The 17,979-nt window shown below is 40.0% G+C and overlaps 1 protein-coding gene and 2 long non-coding RNA genes across 3 annotated transcripts in view; 2 read left to right on the top strand and 1 right to left on the bottom strand.

Annotated features, from left to right (window-relative positions):
• Positions 1–1,962, top strand: part of trim45 (tripartite motif containing 45) — a 22,857-nt gene extending 20,895 nt beyond the window's left edge. The window contains exon 8 of the mRNA XM_006808149.3: positions 1–1,962. This exon is cut by the window's left edge and continues 257 nt beyond it. The gene's annotated coding sequence lies outside the window, so the exon portion shown is untranslated.
• Positions 1,963–3,907: 1,945 nt separating this feature from the next.
• Positions 3,908–4,826, bottom strand: LOC102789959 (uncharacterized). Its single transcript, XR_437654.1, has 3 exons — positions 4,722–4,826; positions 4,140–4,184; positions 3,908–4,057 (listed from the first exon to the last, which is right to left on the bottom strand). It is a non-coding gene; the product is annotated as an uncharacterized LOC102789959 (long non-coding RNA).
• Positions 4,827–14,164: 9,338 nt separating this feature from the next.
• Positions 14,165–16,151, top strand: LOC148098143 (uncharacterized). The gene is made up of 4 exons (XR_015716592.1): positions 14,165–14,376; positions 15,019–15,227; positions 15,391–15,571; positions 15,944–16,151. It is a non-coding gene; the product is annotated as an uncharacterized LOC148098143 (long non-coding RNA).
• Positions 16,152–17,979: the final 1,828 nt, after the last annotated feature.

Below are 17,979 nucleotides of genomic sequence, written 5' to 3'. Positions count from 1 at the left end.
GTAAACCTTGGACCAACTTGAAAAGGTCAGACAAGGGAAGTGAAAGTAACCTAGTGAGGCAGGACATCAGAGTCACTGCATGTCGGGCTTAATGTGATACAGTATCCAGCCAGCTGTTCGAGACTAACAAGGGACACAGACAGTCCTCATTGTAAAAGTGCCTTTATGTGTCGGCTTATCATGCTCACGCTGGAGGAGAAAGAAGAAGCATTGATCACAGCAGCACAGAAATGTGTTTAAAGCCTTGCTGAAAGGAAGCGGAGCAACAGCTGACAGTTTACAAGTTTTTAACCTTTTAATCAGCTCAGAAGTTCTGAGGTGCTAAAATAAATTTTTGATTCATGATTTTAAGGGTCAGTAAAAAAACAGCCAGAATCAACAGATTGTGGAATATTTTATGTCTTTTTATATCAAACAATCAGAGGAAGTAATCCTAAATATACCTTCGTAGATATAGCCATGGTACACCACCACTCCCTACATAGCACCTTGCCTGTGTAGACAGCCAAAAATGACTGTAATGCTATTTTTCCAAAAAAAAAAAATTTGATGGATTTTTCTTTATAGTTCCTTTGTTCTTTCAGTTCTGAAATAATGTAACTATTATTGTAACTGTTATGAGGTATAAGGTAGTGGAACAACAGTCTATGTGTCAAGAAATGCTTTTATGCATCTCCTTACAGTACTGTTACAAATATGGACACTTATGTTAAATAATGAGATCAATGTTTTAACAGCTGATCATGTGGGCCAAAGCTCAAGCTTCAGGGGTTTTTTTATTACTCTTGTTTCTGCATGATGTCAGTGACAGCAGATACACCTATGGATGTGGCTCTGGCTGCGGCCACAGCAGCCCCGCCCACCTGCTGTTCAAACCTTCTGTTTACAAGGGGTAGCCAATCAGAAGAAAAGCTAGCTTGAAGGGCGAGGGAAAGGAGCTAAAACAGCTCATTTCAGACAGGGATTAATTTTGAATAATGGGAATATTTGTCATATAAATATTGACTAATTACATGAGTTCCAAGTAGTTGTGTATTATAACAATACCTACTGTGTCTTCATTAGTAACAACTTAGTCATAATTGTGCCTTTTACTGGATTATTTGTATGTAATAGTCACAAAACAGGTGATTACACATAGCATTACTAATAATTCATAACTATTTCCTACAAATTTACATATTACAGCCTACTCAAGTTTTATTTCTAAGTATTAAATCAGGTAGATAAATACATTTTTGTTAAAAAATAATAATAAAACATTATGTATAGCTACAAGGAAATCATTATATGCACAACTACTGCCAAGTACTGCAAAAATATGTTTACATTTGACAACATTTGATTCAATGATTAATTTGTAAGCTAATCCATAAGGTAAGGAAAGGCCGTTGCATGGAAACCATCCAAAGTGTAAATTCCTTCGCTGTTCCAAATGCAAACATCTGATTGTTTTTGCAAGCCACAGCATCTGTCCGGTCCTGTGTGCATGTGAACAATTTTATATCCAATGGCTACAACGAAGAAACTCATTAAAATATTCACACAAAAGGTTTTTTCCTCAAGTGTCTTTAGGAATTCAACTCCTGCAAGCTTCAAGCCTTTATCCGGAAAGCACTGTGACCATGAAGGTGCAGACAGACACTGCTTAGAATACAGACTCGTATTTCTTCTGCGCGTTATAATGAGCCACTTTTTCTGTATTCAGAATGCAACATGCATGTTGCACTTGAGTGGAAGGAACATGATGAATTTTATGAAGTTGTAAAAATGAAATTTACAACTAATTTTTCTACTTGTGGGCCAATATCTGCAGAATGACAGAGAAGCTGTCACACACTGAGATCAGGAAGTGTTTCCATCAGACTCTGACTTACACATTCATCTGGATGTATTAGCAGGTAACTTGTCCTGGTGCTGTATTATTATTACTTTTTTAAAAAAACTTGTTTACATCTAATAAAGAGGTTTTTTGTCACTTCTTGTATCATGCTTCAGTTATTTTTTGAAAATTACATATAGAATCATTTAGGAATGAATATGTTGTTTTGCATATAATACATCTGTATTATTTAATTTAGAGGGCTACTGCTTCTTAGGTCACTTTTTTGTTTTGTGGTCAGTGCAGCAGATTGTAAAGGCAAAGGCTGATAACAGGGGAGGGTGGGCAGTGGATGGCAATGACTCAGCAACAACCTTCTAGTCTGGACAGAATTCATGCATTCAAGCAGCAATGGGCTGTTTTTGGCGAAAATGTGGTGCTTTTGGGATTGTGTGGTCTGGTTGTGCCCTAAAGTGGCCCATGTGGTAAATGGTTAATATGGACCTGGTGCAACAAATAAAAAGACAAATATACGCCTATATTTAATTTATCAAAGGTAGACAGTTTATCATAAAACATATGTGGCCACTTATAGAAAAGCGGTGGCTCATCAAAGGTAGACAGTTTATCATAAAACATATGTGGCCACTTATAGAAAAGCGGTGGCTCAGTAAGCTTTGAGTAATCTGGATGGGACCCTGAAGTGGCCGTAGTCTAACACAGCAAATGTAGCCCACTACTGTGCACTGATTAATTAGGTTGTGAGTCTAATGTGGCCCACATTTGAAATAGTAAGTATGGCCCAAATATTGTTGTAAAGGATTGTGGCACTTTCCAGATGAAAACTGTCTGAAATGTGGCCTGAAAACATAATACTTGGTAATTTGTGTGAACATTAATGTTTATAGTGAGGGCCAGGTCTGCGCCATGTTCCTTCGTTATTAACATTTAATCTTTGTAAGTCATTTTAGAAAACGTTAAGCTAAGTTTATGCCAAATTCTTTGTCTTAATCTGTTACCTGGTGTCCTGTTTACGTATAGGGGTATGGTAAGGATCACATCCACCTCTTTTTTTTTTTTTTTTTAATCCAATTTTTTGCCTTTTTCTTTTTTTTTTAATCCTCTCAAGGCAGGCGTTGCCGATTTGCAACAGTTAAAAACTAACAACCTGATTACCCCACATACATATTTTATGAGTTTTTTTTACTCAGAAGTACCACTGCAGGACTCGGTTGTGCATTAGCAACAAAAAGTTTAATTTGAGCCTGAGAGGGTTAAGGGTATTTCCTTCTTTGGAATAAAATAAAGCTACAGATTATAATTCCAAAGGTACTGGAGGTTGATTAGCTTATGATCCTCTGAGGTTGGTTGTTTCCCCTTGGTCTCAAACTCGAGCTGTTCTCATACAAGGTGAATGTGTTAACCACTACACTGTGGAATATGATTTATTCCTATAAGAATAGAAATAAAGACTTAGTTTGCACAAAGCCTCTTAGAAACTTTAACTTTGCCCTCTCTGACTTTGTAAATACTTCATAGAAATACCTCTTTCCACCACTAGGTTGCAGCAGAGAGTTATGGTTTTTTGCTCTGGTCTTCCAGAACTAATTCTCCTGATCCTCTGCGTCTGACATCAAGTTTTCCACACTTTATTCCTATAAATCATTCATAATCAGCATTTTCACGAGCCGTCTTTACCGCAGAGCTGATGAATACTGCATTATCGTTGGAAAATGTCTAAAGCGCTTTTAGACTGACTCTCTTTCTATGAAAGTTTGATGAATGGGGATCTGTTCCACTAAAAGCCACTTCACAGGAAGTTACATCAGCGATGTCAGCAGTGACACTGCTTAATTAAACACAGTGATCAGTCGGTTAACAGCAACTTGGAAACAAACGATCCCCTGATGTTCATCCTAACGCTCAGGAAGAGAAGTCATGGCTGGAAATGTTAGGACACTGCAGGTAAGGACACATGCACACATTAGATGAGGGCAGCTTTAGGTTAAGAATGATTAAGTGCTTCAAACCTGTCGTCATTATTGATTCCTCTCCTTCTCAGCCTCTGTACTTTCAGTGGACCCAATCTAAAAGAACTTGAGCGTACTCACACCAAATTAGAACAATGACAGTAAAAGGCAGGATACTCACCAGTCCTCTGAAGCACATTGAGAAGGACTTGTGCCAGACCTCATAAACCTCCTTCACCCATCATTGAGCTCTCAAGTAATGTACCTTGTAATTGAGAGACTCAGTGACCACGGTACAATATTGTCTCACAGCTGAGAGACATCTTTTCTCATATTTAATCTCTTACCTTTTGTGCCTTTTATGTTCTCACGCTTTGCCAGTTACTCTAACCCTGAGAGACAGAGAGATTCAAAGTTCAGCTCTAAATTCAGAGCCTGAATCAGGTTTTCAGCATCCAAGTGATTGAGAAGGAGGGATTGCAATTTTAAAAAACAGAATAAGTTAACATATCATGTGTTTTACATAACATCAGGTGTCAATATGTAGGATTTTTGTGGCCATATGCTACATATCTGTGGTGGGGCGTGGTCTGCGGTGCCGTGCAGGTGTGTCCGCCTTCCCTGCACGGCACCGCAGACCACGCCCCACCACAGATACGGACACACCTGCACGGCATCCGTAATCACGCCCGCCGGGTTAAAACACGGGGACTCAGGTGTGTGGGGGTGTTGTTGTGGTGAGTGTGAATAAAAATGGCTCAAAATGATATTCCGTGGTCCCACCGTGCCTTATTCTCACCACAATATCATTTCATGGTATCATTGAAATCATTTTACATGATACACAATGATACAATGAGCTTGATAATTCAGAAGGTGGTTAGGAGTGATTAGGATGCCTCCAAACTGTGGTGTTCATTATGTTTTACCAGAAGAGAGCCCCGGGGCAGACACAGGACACGCTGGAGGGATGTTTCTTGGTTTGCTTGGAAACACCTTGGTATTCCCCCAGATGAGTTGGAGGAGGTGGTTGCTGCTCCCACCACCTGAACTTGAATAAGAAACAGGACATTTTCCATGACTGTTAAAATAAAGATTCAATTATTTGTAATATAATTGCAGCAGAGGCGTGGTCCCTGGCTCAGCTGTAGGGGAGGGGTAGTGCAGTGAGCCCAAGGGGTATGTCTCTGATATATAGCAAAGCCGGAGCCCAGAGAGTAGGAGTGTGTGCTGGAGATCAACTGGAAAGCTAGTGGACCGGGTGCCGAATCATATAAACGGCACGTGTGATAAACACTCCTCAAGCATGAACAACATACCAGTGTGTCGGCTCAGTCTTTACAGTACTAAACTTGTATTTCCCTGAGTCAAAGAGAGAAATGCAGAAAATCTGACCTTCAGCTGCTCAATGGATATAGTCACTCTTCTTATTACAAAGAAACTGTTCAAGTACAGGACATGCAATTTGTTGTATCACCAACCTCTAAGCTTCAGATCATGGACTGATACCCTAACATTTTGGTTTGCAGTTCTCATCTAAACATTGCACGTGCGTGTTTGCCAAACAAACAAACAAACAAACCCTTTTCTCTCATCGATTACCCCACAAATGTAGGCCAAGCTGAAGATTGAAAGTATCTCCTCAACCTCCCTGGACAGGAGATTAAGCAGATACAAACTGTTGTTTAGTTTTGTTTGCATTCTGATGCAAATTTTACTTGAGCTTCTGTGCAAATGCAAATAATGCAATAAAGAAATAGGTCAGATATATTTGGGATCAGTTCTTTATGTTCCTTTTGCAGATTGCCATATGGTACCAACTGTTTATTTACATTTGTAGCTGAATCCTTTATAAAAGTTTTTCTTTAGAGAACAGAATTGGTGTCAGTGGTGCAGTTATCCTCTCATTTCACAATCTGGGAAAATGACACACAGTGTTTGAAGACAAGAAGAAAAAAAGAGAAGCTCGGGTTCAGGATGGAGATGCTCATAACCTCCCACAGCATCAAGTCACCTTAAATCCAGTGTTGTGACAGCACCTGACATCCTTCTCTTAGAGACACTTTATCTGCGGGCTGCATGAGAGCAGCACTAGCTTCCATCATTGTCAGGACATGCACACACTTGTGCACACACTGTATACTGAAGGTCACCTGAAACAAAGTCTGGGGAGGACTTTATTTAAGAATGCATCCTGTTGGAGGATCCTTGTGTGTCAAGATGTGAATAATAAATCTTGTTATGTTAAAGCGAGTACAGTGTCAATAATGCAGTGGGAACACAGAATCTTATCTCGAGAGCAAGTTGCAACGGAAGAAAAGTCCTCCAGTCTGAACAACCTCAAAGCACAGATGTATTCCTTCTACATTTATTGAACCTGCAAGCTTCGGTTTCGCTCTCTTTTTAAATTTCAGAAAAATGCACACACTTCAGTTTGCATGTGTGTGTATGTTTGCAAGCACACCAGTGTGTAATCCATTGAGAATGCAGGTCTTTCAAGTTGAACACTGTGTAACCTGATTATAGACAAGGAGGTTAGGCCACAGTCATGACAGTAATATACTTACAGGGTTCTAAATGGAGCCTAACCAGCTCCCAGTGAAAAGAAGTGGAGCTGGTAAAAGCCATTAAAGCCTGTTTTCTACTGAGCCACTGAAGTCTAAGTTCACAAACACACTGCTGATGGAGCAATATGAGAACCATATGGCTTTCAAATTGACAACAATTGTCATATAAAGAGGTTGCAGCAACATGAGATCAGTGACAACGTGTTATGTGACCAGCAACAGGGACACTGTAGAAAGCCCGGCTTTTGTTACTCTAACATGTACTTGAATGCTGAGTGAGAAAATATTTAAGAAACCACTGGCCTAACCCAAGATAATTTTTAATAGTTGACTAAGATAACCTGAGTAGATATGAAATGATCATTGAATTTATTAAAGGGAAAAGTTATCCAATCCTATCTGGCCCTGTGTGAACAATTATATGCCCAACCCTAAACTTAATAACTTGTTGTGTAACCTTGGTAGCAAGAAGTGCAGTCAAGTTTTTGCAATAGCTGGCAAGGAGTCTTTCACATCACTGTGGAATGTGATGTGGGCCGACTCTTCTTTGCAGAATAATTTATTTCACACACACCGGAGGGTTTTTGAATGGCTTGATAATTAAGGTCATGTCAAATCATATCAATCACATCTCTAAGTACTGACTTTGGCCAGGCCAGTCCAAAACCATAATTTTGTTTTTCCTTTTTGACCCATTCAGACGTGGACTTAAAGGTGTGATCGTTGTCCTGCTGCATAACCCAAGTGGGTTTGAACTTCAGTGCACAAACTAGCTGGATATTTTCATTCAGGATTTTCTGGTAGAGAGCAGAATTCATGGTTCCTTATTTATGGCAAGTCATTCAGTTCCTGAAGCAGTAAAGCAGAGCCAGACCATTACACTACCACCACCATGTTTTACTGTTGGTATGCTGTTCATTATATGAAACGCTTTATGTCAGATGTAGTTCGACTTAAACATTCCAAAAATAAAACTTTTCCCCAGTCCACAGAATATTTTCCCAAAAGTCTTGGGGATCATCAGGGTGTGCTTCTGGTAAATGTGAGGGGAGCCTTTGTGTTCTTTTTGGTCAAAGGTGGGTTTTGCCTTGGAATAGTAGGTATTGGTTTGTGTGTGTGTGTGTGTGTGTGTGTGTGTGTGTGTGTGGGGGGGGGGGGGGTGTCCAGTAAACTTCAGTGTTGATGAAGCTTTCATCCTCCTCAGTGAGCACAGCACAGTCCAGGAACTGTAGCCTATTTTATTTGGTATCCTCCTTGAAGTTTACCAGAAACCCACACATACAGGAACCAGTACCCACTCCTTCACTCCCACCGCCATCTGGAACACAAACTTGGGATCATCGGGACTCTACAACACCAGACAGAGAATGTTCCCTTTAAGGAAAAATTGAAAAAATGAACACACAAGTAAAGAAAACTCTTTAACATGTGCTTTTCCCAACTGGGCCTTCATCAAATCACTAAAGGTGCACTGGAAAGAAGGTCAGACACCACCCAGGGAGAAACAGAATGACAAAGGGAACAACATTGCCATCTCTTATGTAGCAGGTTTATCAAAGAAACTCAGGTGAATGATATCCCAGTTCACTTCAGACCGAACCGCACCCTTAAACAAAAACTAGTTCATCCCAGGAACAAAATTTCCAAACACAAGCTGAGCAGCATAGCATATGCTACGCAGTGCATTGAGGAGTGCTCATACCTTTACACTGGAGAAACCAAACTCCACTCCACTCCATAAACACTCTTTTCTGTTGTCTTCTATGGGACAACGTCAACTTCCAACTTCAACAAACAAGCTGTACATCTGAACCTAAAGAACACAGTTCATTGATTTAAGGATGCCAATATTCACATTTTGGACCAAAAACACAGATGGTTTAAAGAAAGGGAAGTCCACTGTCCACTGCAGGACCCTCAATGAACAGAAGTGGTGGCTTAACTATACAAAGTATTAGCCACCTACCGTGCAGTCTTGAGGTCCCTTCCTGAGTGCTACCTCCCCTCTCAAACCTTTCCCTTAGGTGAGCTCAACCACCACCAGCCACCTTGAATCCCTGGTGATGGTAATGACCCGTGCCTTTTATCATACCTTGTCCAAACCCCCGCTAGGGTTTAAATATCTGGGCCTCTCTACCATTTGTTTTTAGAACTGAACAAGCCTCTTGGGTGTACGCTGAAACATCTTCGCAAACCTAAAGTAGTTTTTTTTTCCAAGCTCTAGAGACTACCACAACCTGGATGACTGAGGAACCTACACAGTCACTCTGATACACTCATTTCTGATCCTGTTCATCCTGATCATTCCTACTATTTACTGTCTGTGGTGAAGTAAGTCAATCCTAAATAAGAAAAATGATTCCTTGGTCATGGTTGTAAACTCTGATCAACTAGTTCATTTGACATTTGAATGCTGTTATACATGTATGAAGAAAATCTGTATGCTAAAAATTGATAACAAGTAAAAATCATTTTACATCTCTTTTGGACTTAGAGTAAACAGGTACTCCAGTAAGTATAGATAGATTTTAAAAAGCCTTTTCCCACCTCTGTGGCACTGACCTAGTTTCAGCTGTTGGTAATAAAACAGTCACCATCCACCTTTCTCTTGAGCCTCGGCTGTGAAACTATTAACGTTTGCTTGCCTGACCACAGCAGTCTTGGTGAAGAACATGAGGTGACAAGATCAGAAATATAAATAGGAGATAAAACACGAAGGCTCTGAACAGTAACAAAAAGAATCCTAAGCACAACTATAAAATAAAGTGTCTCCAACGTTGAAAAGCAACAAAAGGCTACCACACACAAACCAGTGCTACTGCAGCAGCGTGGATGGCCCTTAGCTTGGAGCTGTAAACCAGTGGCAGATCTAGAAAATTATACATGGGGGGCAAAAGAAGGGCAAGATGTCTAGGCAGGGTGGCACACACACCTCTTCAGTGAAGTATGTGTAAACAGAGTCAACAAAATATCCACAAAAACACAAAACTGGTTATTGTATCGCTGTCTCTTCTACAAAAACATGGAAAATTTTAGGTATAAATCAGACAAAAAAGTCACCATAAATACATACAGAAATAAATAAATACAGAACAAAAATACAGAAAAAGAGCTTAAAATACTGCACAGGACTGATTTCAGCCATCGTGTTTAGGCCCATTGTTCCTTCACTGGGCTGGTTTCAGTCATCATGCAATGTACTGTTTATAAGATCGGGGAAACCTACAGTCAGCTGAGACTGAAGAAGTCACTTGGATGAGTGATGAAACATTTCTCCCACAGAATGCTACATCCAGATGAACAGAATCAACTTTTGGAGGTTTAGGCTTAAGGTAACAGTTGATGTGCTGGGCAGCATAACGTCTCACAAAGACATCCAAATCTACTGCTTTGGTACGCTGCTTTTCTGTGCTAAGGATAGTTGGATTGCTCAGACGATCATCTCGCCATGGTTAAGCGGAGGTGATTTATTACAAGCTTTAAAGTATAAAAACAGCAAGCAATTAGTTTTTACAAGTATTTTAAGGACATAAAAGATGGGGGGTAGCTAAGGGGGCAAGGCTTTACAGTAGGAGGGCAGTTGTCCCCCCCCGCCCCTCTGTAGATACACCCCTGGTGCAAACTAGAAAACAGTGTACATTTTCTTACAGGAAAAGAAGCTTTCCACTCTACAGTTTTATGTAAATGAATTTACATAATTCATTACCGAACCGAAAACTCTACAGTTTTATGTAAATGAATTATAATTTACAGCCAGCTAGAATATTGTAATCTTGTAGGGTTAATTGAACTGAATACAAGACAAACTTGCTGTCTTAAAAACTCCAGAAAGTGCAAGTAAACACAAAAGGCACTCAGTCTAATGAAATCAAATGTAATTTGTCATTCTAACTTTGCTGGCCTGTAAAGCCGTATGTCACTGACAAGACAGCAACCTTATCTCAAATAAGGTCCCCTGTTTAAAAGATACCGAGAGGTGATATTATAGAAGAGGATGTGTTTTCAAATGGATACGTATTGTTTTCCAATAGAACTCCGGAGCAACAGAAATGATTGATCACGCCCATTCGGAATAGGAGAAAAGGATTTAGAATCAAAGATAAACAACAGACCGGGATTAGATTAATAGGACTGAAAATCGAAACCCATAGTGATGTGTTTTGGTGTGTTGAGGAGCAGATGTATATTAATTTGGATTCATCAATACACTGCCGATAAATAGAAAATAGGTTGGAAATAAACAGGAAAAAGAGGATATTGGCTAAATCTAAGAAGTACATAGTTACCAGTATGGCAAAACAGTGTCATGGATTATTGTTTGCGTCTTTAGGATTAATTTAAAAAGAGATTAAGGGACAAAATACTTCAACATACAGCCTTAAAATCAAATGAACAACTTTTTGAAAATTGCCCTCGCTCAACTGGTGAGGTCATTCAGTCTGCTACTTAACATACAGTATGTGAACTCTGTTGTCAGCCAGACCGAAGCCTGTTTGGCAGCAGTGAATATGAGGATACAGTGCTGTCACTGTTTCTGAGCTCCCTGAATTCTGCCATTCTTGCTTTTCACATACAAAATATATTGAATATTTTCTACGCTGCATCTTCTAGTTTTCATTCTCACCTCCACACTCACCTGAGTTTCTGTGTGAAACTCGGGTCTGTAATAATGTCTGTCAAATAATAATGTCTGTTATGAAGTTTTGGTGAAGATTAAGTATTCTAGTACTGATTTTAAGCACGACACACAGGCGTGTTAAAGTGAGCGTAAAACTTCCTGCTAAACTGTTGACAGTGTTTTCCATCTTTATGCATCAATCTGCTGTGCTCTGAGGTTACAATTAAAAAGATTAACTACTTAAAGCAATCCGCATGCTCTATCGGTTTTTAATTAGCCTACATCTTGCTAATTGTCTGATACGCATCACTGCATAGGTCCCTGATGAAATTGCTGTATTACCTGATACATATGGAATCAAGACAGAAGGATTTACATTCATCAAAATAGCATTTACCACTAGAGTGCAAAAATGCATAAATGAATCAACATATTAGCATTCGCACGTGTTAATTATGAACAGACACTTGGTCATTTTCATGAATTACCATATATTTTATATGGATGAACTCAAATGATGGTGTGTGTAGCATCAGATGTCATCTGTGGGCCAGATCGGACTGAGCAATGCTCAGCACTTATTGGCTAGTGACTCACATGAGTCACTCACATGAAAGGAATACCCTGCTTTATCTTCCTTCTCCACTCTAATCAGCCCTGTCACTGTTTGTTTAAACCGGTGCTTAAGAGTATGTTGGACTCGCTGCAGTCTTCTCCTGAATGATAGGTTTAGCCAGTCAGAAACAAACCCTCCATATTATTGTTGCTGGAGGAGTCAAAGAAGAAAGAGGAAGTAAGGAAATCACTGAGCTGTTTTATTTTCCACTTTTCTCCAAAGTTTTCTCCCTAAAGTGTCACTTTTTCAATGTATTACAATATCTCCTTCTTTTTACTCTGAGCTCATGTACGGATATGTGATAGAAATGGCCTGCATGACAGGTTATACAAATGAAAAGGTGCATGAAAAGCCAAGATGACGCCAAAGTGTGGCGTATCTGAGGATTTCTGTAACCGCAAACCTGTCTGAAACCCTACAACATGCTTCTCCCTGAAAATGTACACTGTCACGGATTCCCTGTGTGGCAGGCAGTGGTTGGACCCAAACACAAGACTCTGAGACAATGAATAAACTAAAGGAGGCAGCTTTTATTCGCTGTAAAAAAAAATACTCAAACACACAAGAAAACATAAACCTAACACTGGAAAGTGGAAACTAGGAATTGGGAGCAGACAAGGAGGAGCACAGGGAAACGCACAGCAACGTGGATGACGCGACAATGAGCAGAGGGGGGACTGAGGACTTAAATACACAGAGGATAACAAGAGAATGGGAAACAGGAAAGTACACAGCTGGAACTAATCAAACATAACATGATGGGAGGAAATGAAACTGGACCCAATGAACACAGGATGAGAGACTGTCAAAATAAAACAGGAAACACACTGAGACGCAGACACACGAGCTTGACACGGGAACTCAGTACACGAACACCGCAGATAAACGAACATGAAGACAAGGGTGAATAAAAGAGCAACATGGAACATGGCGGAGGCACAGTAACAGAAACCTAAAGTTTAGAAATTGCAAATATAACACAAGCAGAAAACAACTCAACTTTAAATATTACTGAAACCAGAATGAAACTGTCCAAATACAAAAACAATGGGCCACGGACCCAGGACCATGACAGACACAGCTCACAACTATTGTAATTGTTCAGTACCTCCTGTGCATTTCCAACTTTTTTTGTGAGGGAAGGCAGGGGCAAAGGCAAGCATAAACCAAGCTTTAGATTCATTACCAAAGTTCTACCTTTGATAGATTTTTAGGGGTTGTTTTGTAAAACTTTGAGAATTATCAGAGGCGGGATTGTATCTTATCCAGGTAACTTTTAAGGTTAACCCTGGTGTAGGAGCCATTCTTGGGTTAATACCTTATGTGGTCGCTAGAGGTCACCTTTTTCTGTTTTGATTATGTAAAGGTATTTAAGGTAGACGCACGTAAACGGCGTCGGGTGTGTCATTAATTGTAAGATGGCAAACAGTTTGTGACCGTTGCGCTGTTATGTGAAGTTGATATGGAATAAAGACCAAAAAGGACAAGATACATACTGCTGGATTTATTGGACTGTTTACTTAATGCGTGCATACCAGTGACATCGCGTCACCCCCGTTAACGACCACCTCAGTGGCTTCAAGCGTAGGCTTAGCCTCTATATTAGAGTCACAAACTTGCTTTTCTTTGGGGAAAGGTTTGTGCCAACTGCACCGCGGTGTTTTGGGAACAGGGCAAACAGGACAATTAAAGTCTGAGTGATCGATCGCCGCGGAGAGCTGAATGCCGTTTGGAAAAAGTTACCCTGGAGGGTTCGCGAGGTGCGGACAGCTGGACTATCGGTCTGTCAGCTGACAACGTGGAGTTCTTGGCGACTGTTCCGTGGATGTTGGAGAGGACTCAGAATTCTTCATCAGAATCAGTACGGCGCCCAACGCAAGGTATGAGTAGCGCTACTAATAAATGGCCATTTATAAAAGTGTGCACACTTATTTAAGAAGACGTAATTCCAATGCATTGGTGGTCAAACATAATAGCTCTGATTTATAAACAAACTTTCGCATGTCCGCATAAACCCTCAATACTTGGTAAATATTTGAGTTTTGGAACATTTGAACTATGGACACAAATAAAGCTGCTGACAGGCCCCGTGAGCCTGCTGCAGAATCAGCTGTACAAAGTAGCAACGCCAGCAAGGCTGGGACACATCCAGAAAAGGAGAAACGAGTGGTGAAATTGACTGCTAAGGCACTTGCAGAGAGACTGGACAGACTGCAACGTGATAGAAAAGCTAAATTAATTAAAGCTAATAATTTAAAAGAGAGTATAAGGGTCTCAATGGGAAAAAATGAAACTTCTATGGTTCAAGCATCGTTCAATGATTTTGTTGGTTTATGTAATGAAGCAAAAACAGTTCACGGTTCATTGATGTGTTTGTTACCAGATGATGAAAAAGAAAAGCATGAAACACGGTTTAAAGCAAAAACAATGCATTATGATGAGTTCACTTATGACGTGAAGGAATGGTTATCAGGTTGCGAACATTTCCCAGATAGCAAGGAAACATTGAACAGATGTTGATTTTCCATCTGAACCATCAGAATCGTCAGGGTTGAAATGTCAACACAAATCCAATGTTGAAACAACACTGAAATACTGATGAAACCGCTTACAGCTGCTACCACTTGGACTATTCCATAGCCCCCCCTCTCACAGTGGTACATCCCTTCAGGTAACCATTGTCTTGTACAGTAGAGCGGGACATTAGATTTACTCTCAGCGGAATTGACCGGAGAAGGCATCAGTTCATGCACTGCACTGGCCTGCACCACGATTAATATAAGGTAAGAATGAATTACTTTTGTTCTATTCGTTATTTCCACGGTTGCATTTGAATAACAGTAAAAAAACAAACAAACTTGTTAATGTAAAGTTTCGGACAAAATGTGGGAGCCCGAAATTGTGTCTACTTTCATCTTACAATCCGGCAACAAATAAATTGCACTGCGAACAAAGTCAACAAAGAAAACGTTTCATACTTTTCCGTTATATTCCCTTACAAAGCTAGCTTAACGCTTCGAGGGTTCCTTTGTTCTTGCCGTCGCCTCGTCGCTTGACCCAGACTTTCGCTCTGTAGTTGCTTTTTAGCATAGTACTACAAAAAATTGTAAATCTGTGATATATGATTGATAAACGTAAAGGTAACTGTATAAATGTGTTCAATGACTTTGTTACTTTTAATGATTGGAGAGCACCCGCTTCGATTCGCACTCAATTCAAACTTTACGTTGCACGCTCACCTAACTTTACGTTGCACGCTCACCTAACTTTACGATGCACGCTCACCTAACTTTACGATGCACGCTCACCTACCTTGCGTTTGCACCTTTTGTCCACACGTAAACTGCATTTTATTATTTATATATTAGTTTTTCGCCTCTCACTGCTTAAGCCATTAATCTTTCTGGAATTATTTTTTTAAACAGATGCGACCTCACAAAAGATATTAGCTATGCTGTCAGACCTGACGACAGCTGTTAACGAACTCCGTGAGGAGGTCAGAGCCATCCGCCATCCCTGCTGCAATGAATCGGTAGATGCTGGGGTATTGCCTCTGGATTTGCCCTTGCACAACATTGAGGAGCTAAACAATGCAGAGGCAGCTTTTCAATCATAAGAGGCAAATAAGGCAATGGTAAGTATATAAAGGTTATGTACACTTTGTAACTGTAAAGTGTAATAGCTGTCAGATGTGATTTAAATACATAACAACGGCCTGTTGATTAAACACACAAGCACTTGCATACACATTTAAGACATGAGACACGCTAATTCCATCTCTTAAAATGTGTTTATAGGTGAGACGCTTTGCCTTGATTGGAGGGACCACACTGGAGGTGCGAGTCCGTCGTGTAATGGCTTATGCCATTACAAACGAGCTGGCCTCGGTACTCAACTGGGCAGGGAAAAAAACCAAGGACCAGACAAAGCAAAAAATGGCATTTAAAGATACAGCGCTCTGCAAATGCATATATGGTGGTAAGTTTTACAGTTTTTTTGCTATATTACTTTGTCTTTCTTAATAACAAGACTTTCATGTCCAGTTAATCTGGAGATGGAGTCTTTGGTCTTTGGCTTGTTTAATCCTCGGGTTGTAGTTGTACAGCCCGAGGACCCCATGTTTATTTTGTTTTAAAGGATACACGGCACACCATGCTAAGACTTATCACTTTTTCCGCTCATAGCTCTTTGGGAATCAAATGCGGCAGTTTGCAGATTTACGCCTGGTGACTTTCATGTTTATCAGCCTAGGAGTTTACATACTTTCTCCCCGCTGACGACAGTTAACAAGAGCTTATTCATGTGCTCTAATTCACTTTTTTTGTTTGTGTGTGTGTATTTTTTTCCTAGATGGCCTGACGCAGCAGTTAGGGGCAAACTCTATGTCCGAGTTTGTCTTTGCACAAGCAGTGCAGAAATGGCTCCGATACGCCCCAGATTGTATGGGTATGGGTGGTGCAGGACGCACATCATGCATCCCCATCCCAGAGTAAAAAATTACAAACTTCTGTGAAACATATAAATGTAAATGGCAAACTGTCTTTTAATAAAGTATTTAGCAAACGAAACATGCCTATTGACCTTTTTTTGTTTATTTTTTTTCTCTGTTACATCACATGCAATGCTTTCTTATTTTAGGATATTAATATTGACATGATACATTGTGAGACATTTGTTGTTGTTTTTTTTTTATAAAGGGTGTCCAATTTGAGGAATAAGTACAATTATGTGTTTAGGTGGTTTAAGTATTGATGGAAACATGCAGTAGTTTAGTATTGGTTAAAATACCTATAAAGAAAGGTAGATTTCCAGTCATGATTTAACTGTTGTTTTAATAAAAAGCAACTGTGCGAAAGAGTTGGAAAATCAACACCATAGCTCAACATTGTTTCAATATCAGAATCTGACATTGTTTCAATGTCAGGTTTCAACATTGATTCAACATCAAAACCTGACGTTGTTTCAACATTAAAAAAGGGTGCAAGAGTGACGTTAGGTCAACGTCACACTTCAACGTTGATTCAATGATGTCGCCTGATATTGACTCAACGTTGTTTCAATGTTTCCTTGCTATCTGGGTTACATGTAAAGGGCAATTATGATGTTGATGATGGTGTTAAGCCAGAGGACAGTGTTTCAAATATTGTTGGTAAATCTTCAGTCACTAAAAGCTCATCTAGTGGTAAAGTGAGCACAACTTCTTCTGCCAAAATAAAAGCAAAAGCAGAAAAGGCAGCATTACTCGCTCGTATGGCAGTTCTAAAAGAGAAGCATGCCTTGGAGGAGCAAGAACTAAAGCTAAGGAGGAAACGTGAACAGCTTGAGCTGGAAGCGTTGCTTTCTGCCTCTTCTGCAAAGTTAGCTGTTTTCCAAGCTGCTGAAGTTCAAAGTATATCTAATATATCGTCCAATGCTATGAATTCATATTATGAAAGGGAAATCAGGAAAACAACTGCTTCAGCCGCAGTCAAGCCCAGTACACCAGTCAATGAAGATAAACCTGCAATGCAAGTAGTACAGACTGAAAGCAACATATCTGCAATGATCCTGCCAGGAACGGAAATGGAAAGTGAGCCACAAGCTCAAACGGTCATCACAACGCAATTTCACAATGTGGATCCTCCACCGCCCAGGCCGATTCCTACAGCGGGAGAAAGACAGTCGGAGGACATTTGTACCATTTTACAAAGACAAAATGAAATAACTGCAACCCTTGTTCAGCATCAGCGTTCATCCTCATTACCATCCAGGAAAATACCTATATTTGATGGGGATCCTCTTCAGTACATCTCTTTCATCAATGCGTTTGAACAAGGAGTGGAAGAAAAGGCCAATAACAGGGACTGCTTGTACTATTTGGAGCAGCTTACAACAGGACAGCCGAGAGAGCTGGTACGCAGTTGTCAACATATGGCTGCAGGACAAGGCTATATACAAGCAAAGCAACTGCTCAAAGAACACTTTGGAAATGAATATAAAATTGCAACTGCTTACATCGAAAAGGCATTATCTTGGCCTGCAATTAAAAATGAAGATGTGAAATCATTGCAAGCATATTCTCTTTTCTTACGTGGGAGTTGTAATGTCATGAAAACATTGCAACATATGCAGGAACTGGACATGCCAGTGAACATGAAAATCATTTTGTGCAAGTTGCCATATAAAATGAGAGAGAAATGGAGAGTCTTTGCATATGATGTATTGGAAACTTCTAAACATAGGGCTCGGTTTCAAGATTTGGTTGCATTTATTGAAAGGCAGGTAAAAATTCTTTCGGATCCTTTATTTGGGGACATTCAGAATGTAACATCAACAATCCCTGTCTCAAAGGTTGACAACAGACTGAAGTCACAACCAATCAAACAAATTAAAGGGAACAGCTTTGC

This window comes from Neolamprologus brichardi, chromosome 16 (assembly GCF_056152115.1).
Source record: "Neolamprologus brichardi isolate AB-2024 chromosome 16, ASM5615211v1, whole genome shotgun sequence".
Classification (NCBI taxonomy): domain Eukaryota; kingdom Metazoa; phylum Chordata; class Actinopteri; order Cichliformes; family Cichlidae; genus Neolamprologus; species Neolamprologus brichardi.
This window is presented reverse-complemented; position numbering and strand designations above follow the sequence as displayed.